Below are 7,247 nucleotides of genomic sequence, written 5' to 3' on the forward strand. Positions count from 1 at the left end.
TTGAGATTGGAGAACAACGACGACTACGAGTACGAGATTTCCGTTCTGAGCACGCGCACTTTTAAAAATGTTGACCCGATCTGTTGACCCCGACACCGAGGGAAAATGAGTGCGCATGCTCCGCTTCGAACACATTTGATTCATTAGATTCGAGCTTTTGAGCTCTTTGTTTTGGAGTTTATTCGACGGTGAAGGAAAAGTTCTTTTGGACGTTTTGATGATCAATATCTCACGCTCAACATGGACTCGACAGAACAACTAAACAGTAGTTCCGAGTTGTTTCCAACAAGAAAGTCAAAAGAGGTAAGCATCAACATTATGTTTATTTGTTTATGTCGTTTCCATGATAGTTATCTTCGCCAAACCATGTTTGCTCGTGTTTCGGTCACACCAGTTGTAAATTTTAAACTGACAACATTTTTCGTTTACTGTGTTTCGCTTATGGGCAATTCCTCTAAAAACGCTGGGCTTCGACACAACAGAAGTTTTAACCTCTGACGTGTGATACGAGAGCCGTAATTCTTCTGTGACCTGGTTGTCCACAGCAAGAGCAATGGTTTGTATGGTAGATGTTGGTGCTCTCTCTTTTCCATCCAGCTCTGTGTTGCGTTGCAGGACTCACTAGGTTGTGGTACGATTAAATTTAATTATTGATCTCTAGATTTCTGTTGATTTCATTGTCCCAGTCATCTGACCTGAGGAAATCTTATGGAAAGTGATGATATCTGGCTGGCTATCATTTTGACTGTCATTACTTTCAAGATGTGAGCAACTGTTTTTATCTGCATTGTTAGACAAAACTTCTTATTAAGGGAGTCAGTTAAGTTGTTTAGTGTTTTTTTAGAAAGGGATAGGGCACAGATTTCCATGTTTTTTCAAGTTTCTTAACTGACATCAGCACATGAAAATGAGCAAGTGTTAATAATATTGTTGTTTAACTTTGACCAGTTTCCTTTTGTTTCTTAAACATGTCATTTATTTTGATTCCAGTGCTGAAGTTTTAAACTCTTCCTGCTGTGTGTCCTGATCTGGTCAAACCATGCATGGCAAGCAACATTCAAGGTTGTTTTCAGAGATTGTGATGAGGAGTTCAGCGTTGAATATTTTATTGGTTTTGTGATGAAAAAAGCCAGGGTTGTTTTTCATCTCTAATTTTTTTCCTGCATGAGATCCTGCATGATGACAACAGTATTACTTTAAATTAAACATCACAGATGCGAGCATGTCAGTGGTTAATACAAGATGATTTCCAAACAGCTCTTCAAAATTGTCTAGAAAAGGGACAATAATTATTTACTTGCCACACCCTTCTAATTCAGTGTTTGACCAAGCAAATATAATTTAGTTTTTTTTATTCAAGTAAACTGTCTTACTTTCATTAATACAGCTGTATGTTATTCTAGTCTTTCTCTTGCTGAGCATGGGTTTTGATATTAATTTCTGAGAATTACTTGCAATAGCGTTAATGAATATACGGTACTTACAACAATAAAATTAGAGAGATATTTGAGTTACTGTATATTGTGTTTTTTGGTAACACATACCATAGTAGTTGTTGTGGTTGTTGTTGTTGTTGAAAATGAATTGGATAGAGTCATTGTGGGTCGAGATAGAGCCATTGTGGGTATATCATTGGGTAGTGAAACTGGACGAGAATAAAATTGTGCAGAAGAAAATCTTAGAGTATCATATGAAGCAGAATGCCTCTCATCTTGCTGGATGTATGATTACATTCCTCTCTCAGTATCTTTACACATAGTGCAAAATTTAGGCTGGATTTTTGCTGGTGCGATGCATGCAAAAGTGAAATGAGTATTTTCCAAACACATGCAGGTGAATGTTTTGTATGTTTCATGATCATGATTCTCATGTCTCCCCACCCTCATCTCAGCAAGGCTCTACAAGGTGATCGACGAAGCTGGAAAAAATCACAGGTACCAGCCAGGTAAAAAAGTAGCTAAAAGTGTTGTCATAGCTGCAGGAAAAATGCTGAAAAAAATATTTTCAAAGATGGACCATTACCAAACGCCAAGTAAAACTGGAAACATCAAGTAGCATTGAAGTCAAATTTATACTTAGTTTCAAAACTTTTTTGCGATGCTCTCTTCTTTTCTTTATTTTATTAGCTCGCTCTTGGAAAAGTAACTAGTGTTGTAAAATATGAGAATTGAGGGCAGGGAAGTGACTTATCCAAGTTGCCGAATGAGTGGGATGCGGGCATGAAAAGAACTTATTTCTCACTTTCAAATGATTCCAATGAAACAAACAGACAATTTCCTCGTTCGACAGAAGCAACAGAAGTTATCTTTGCAGTAGAAATTATCATTGTGCCCTTGCAAAGATGTTTACCCCGCGTTTTCCTTCTCAGTGCACAGTTTTCCCCCCAGAAGTTTACCAACGCAGAGACCATCGCGACTAATAACATTACGAACTTCGTCCTTTTGCACTAGCGCTCGAATGCAAGGTGAAAATTCTCTTGGTTTGAACCATAGTTTTTTGGTTTGAAAAGACACACAGAAGATTAGTCTTTCAGGAAGCTCTCTTCAAAATTTAAACCTTATCAACTTAGTGTTGTCCTTATCATCGCAAAATGAAAACAAACAAAGAGAATTTAAATTGCCGCCATTTTGCCGCGCTGTTGTTTCTATGGCAAATTTGATTGGTACCAGTCCCTCGCGCGTGGAAACGACTCGCGCGTGGGTCAAGCCTGCGCACTCATTTTGCCGCGGTGTCGTTGACCCCCAAACCTTATGCGCATGCTCACAACGGAAAATCGTACTCGTAGTCGTCCTCGTCCTCTGATCTATTGTTCTTGCCACGAGAACGTAAAATTTATATCTTCTAGCTAACGTGTAGTTTCTTTTTTATTATATGGACAATAAATATACAAAGTAGAGATTGAAAAGCAGGATCTAATACAAATGCTGGGTATAAATACAACAAATTAGGCGGGAATCGTGACCTGCTTGCTTAATATACGCCCTCTCGGTTCCCGGATGTAGTGGTCGAATTGATTCTAGGAGTGTTTTAGTTCGCGGTAAAACACTCCCGTACATTAATAAATAAGTGCATAAAATTTGTCTTTGCCATTTGAATTATTCTGCTTTTGTATTGTTTTTTTTTAACGGACGCAATTCAATTGGAAAACAACAACCGAAACAGGGAACGATTTCCATAATTTGTGACATACTTTATAAGCTACAAGTTGGCCTATTCAGAGGATAAAAGAATTACGCATTTAAATAAACGATGCACGATCTAGTAAGGTTTAATGCGTATAAACCCGTTGGTAGGAGGATGACAGGTCGGACGACTTATATAAGGAACTAATACGTAAATTTAGCCAAGCCTAAAAGTGGAGTTCCCTGGTTATTTATTCTTACTGCCTGTAAGGTTAGTGAAAATAATAGGTTTCGAATTGTCCGCGTTTTGATGTTTCCGGATCAAAACATGGATGTCCAATATCAAAGATGTATGCTGTAAACAAGCATGATACTGGTCACATTGGTATACATAGAAGGGTGGACGTACGGACTTAAGTACGGACGGTCGATGACGTCATGGCTATAAAAACAAAATTTCTTGCGTCGATCCGCGTCGATGGATCACCATATTTTCTTAACTATAGTGCTCGGCGCGCGTGGAGCTCCGCTATTACCAGGAAATAGATTGTTGACTTAGAATTAACCTGCTTTCATTTTATGGGTTAGCGCAACGTTAATTAACTTAAGAGACAGTATTTTAAAGAAAGTAATAAATTCTCACCGATACGTTTAATTCTCTTTTCAAAGTAAGGGATCCTTTAGCATCCCTTATAATGATTTCCACAGAGGAAACTTGACTTATCAATTCAGTGTGGAAGCTGCTCCTGTTTCCTCTGTACAGTATCACATGGAGGCCATTTGGTAGATTATACCCGAATTCATACGTTGAATGGAGAGGTTTAGACGAATGTCCAACGGAGCAAGTGATATTAAACTTTGTATCAAGGCTTGTTCCGTTAGAGGGTTCAATTGTACACTTTGCTTGTGATCCTATTAACATAAAAGAATTCAATTTGTGGCACTCAACGTCCTGGGTTCTGCAGCATTAAAAAAAAAATCTTAAATCTACTTCTATCGCAGTTGTGGATCCTTGAACTGTGTTCTTTCACCTTTCCTGTACAATGTATTTGAAAAACACTCAATGATCGCTGCATTGCCAGTGCATTTTAAAATATTCTCACCATAAATTTATAATCATTTAATAACTGTACGACTAGTGCATGTGTATTTTTAAGGAGTCCAAATGTCATTCGTCCAAAGTAAGATTGAAACTAAAATCTTTGGAGACGTTCCGCGCAAAAACTGAACAGTCAAATTGCGATATATATCGAAAGTACGTTTCTTTCATTTTCTGGGTGAAGGTTAAACGATATAAGGTGAGTACAAGTTAATTTGCTGTCATACTTGAATACTTGTTTTGTGTGAAAGGCTGTGACACAACCTATAAGTAGCGAATAGACGATTTTTCGACTGAGAAACCATTATGTATTGCACTGTTGGAATGATTTAAAGACCTTGGCTTTAGTCCACGGTTTATTGTACTTATGCTTGCTGTTGTAAATGAAAGAACAACATGTCTTCGGCAATGTAAATTCAGTTATGTTTGTTTTCTCACATGCGTAGAAATGAAAGAAAAAAAGAGAATTACGGAAAACTAAAGTGGCGTAAACCTGTTTAAAGTTAGCTAAGCAGCCTTGTACCAGTTTAACATCGGTCGTTAAGGTATGTAAGGGTACATTTGCGTGATTAGACGTAAAGCTACTGTAAAGGCAGTCTAAAGTTTCATGTAAGTGTCAGATTCACAGCGCTTTACACACAATACAAAGTTTGAGTAAAGATGCACTTTACTGGACGAAAACTAAACTTTCTGTAAAGCTTAACATGCCTCTTTCCCGCTTTGCGTTAGGGTTGTATTGAACCACCCTGAAAACACATAGATTTCATAAAGCAACTACAAATGGTGAATTCCTCTCTACTATGGGATATGAGGAAACGCCCGTGGGAGGCTTGGGGAAGGGGAGGGGAGGAGATGAAATCCATTGGCCGTGTTCTCTCGACTGCAGTGCAGGGCTCGACTAACATGGAAGCAACTGCTAGCAGTCTAACGTTACTTGTCACGAATTTTGGTCAGATTAAAGTAATCAGTATCTTACCAAAGACGTATGTCAGTGGTTACGCAAATTTGCAAACCAATATGTTCCTTGAGTACCTAGCTGTATTACACTTTCAATTCCAAGCTTTCTCGAGTGCTGTAAATCTGAGGACATCAATTCAAGAATGACGGCTAAAATGTTAAACCTCCTCTCCGTGACTGTATTCCGTTCTACCATTGGACTACCAGTGTATTGCCATGAAGCATGGACTTTTATCGTTTCCTTGGATCAGAAGCCAGGAATGCTGCTATATGGTTGTGTTTGGTGACAGGAAATTGTCGTTGCCGTCTTTCAGTCTAGCGCAGAAAAGCTGCACCAAATCAAAATGCTCGGGGACAGATGGTGCTACATTGATAACAGTCTATTGGCTATTTGTTAAAGACGTGTTATAAAGACTTGTGCCACTCGGGCGATATACACTGGACTTAAACAAGAACATTGACATAATTTGTACTTGTAATCGCATTGGCCCGAGGGCTATTAAGGACTTATTTTAAATTTTTCACAAAATTGCCCGAGCCGCGAAGCGACGAGGGCAATTTGGAAAACTTTGAAAATACAAGTGAAATTAATCTTTAATTGCACAAGGGCACATTGCGATTACATGTTTATCACATAAAGGGCAAAATTATTGAGGGAAGCTGGACAAATGACAGTCAACTTACCACGCTTTCATTGTTTTAAAGTCCAATTCAATAAATCGTGGCTGCCAATACTGAGAAATTGCGCTTAAAATTTATTTTATGTGTGGATAAAAAGCAGTTTAATCAGAGTCAGAATCTGGAAGAAGATTCTATTGTAACTTCCCTTGCTCTGGATAAGCAACTGTTAACCAATCAGTATCAACTAATCATGCCCTCTCAATTACCATAAGTGCCTTCATGATTAAGAAAAAAATGCCCTCCGTCTCAGCCAACCAGCATTCGGTAATTTTGCCCCTTAACCAACCTGGGGGTTAGATAAGTACAGTAGTCTGTATCGCAAACAAAACAATAGGTAAAGGACCGAAAATGTCAAGACATTCAGTAAATTAGATCAGCACGAATGGGAGGGAACACCATTTGCTAGGGCGTCTGCAAACCGCAAACCGAATAAATGAAACAGTCTTTTGTTATGCGTGGTAGCGATAGGCTTTTTTTTGTTGTGTTCCCTGTGTTCAGTTCCTTTTGCGCAGTAAGGTATTAATACGGTAAGTAAATAGAGTCAACTGTGTGACTCAAAAGTTGAACATAAAATGTGCTGCTTCCGTGCTGTTTGAACACAGAATCGCAAAATTTAGTTCCCAGCTGAAATTTCAGTCTTCTCGAACCGCAAAAATTTGTTTCGTCAAACCACAAAAAATCATCAATTCGCAAAATAGAACTCCAGTAAGATGTTCTTGCTACAAGGTAGGTAGGTTTCAAACATTGTTACGATGACTTCTCCCTGGCACACGAAACGTCAAGACTTTATAAAATGCGTTGGTTTACCATGTTTATCACCGCTATTTATGTTTTACTATTTTTGAAAGCTACGATGGCCAAAGAATAAGGGTAGTTTTATATCGTTTTGTTGGATCAGAGACTAGGAATGCTGCTGTATGAATTGCTCACGGATGGATGAGAGTACATTGATAACAGTTTACAGGATGTCAAAGATGTCGTTTTGAATGTGGTTTTGGCGCTCTGGTGAAATACAGAGAACCTAAAAAGTAGCTTTCAACAGAACAGGTTTTAAAGGATTGCGATTGATGTATTCTTACGCAGAGCTTTTAAAGCCAAATGAGGACTTTTTACAAGTTTGGTGGCAGATATTCGTAGACCAGTGCTTGCTGTTAAGAGTCATATGCAAATGAGCAACCAGGCTTGTGCCATCTTCCCAATTGCGCTCGTACTGCCGGCGTTAAGAGGTGTGCGAACAAACAAAAAGTTACTACATGTATACTGGCCATTTAGTTTTACATTTAGTATAGCAAACGTTGTGGTAGTAAACTGTGGACTAAAGCCAAATTCCGTAAAGTGCACCTAAACTCAAACATCTTTCGTCTAAAATACTAATCTCTCCATCAAAA

Source organism: Montipora foliosa, chromosome 1 (assembly GCF_036669935.1).
Source record: "Montipora foliosa isolate CH-2021 chromosome 1, ASM3666993v2, whole genome shotgun sequence".
Classification (NCBI taxonomy): domain Eukaryota; kingdom Metazoa; phylum Cnidaria; class Anthozoa; order Scleractinia; family Acroporidae; genus Montipora; species Montipora foliosa.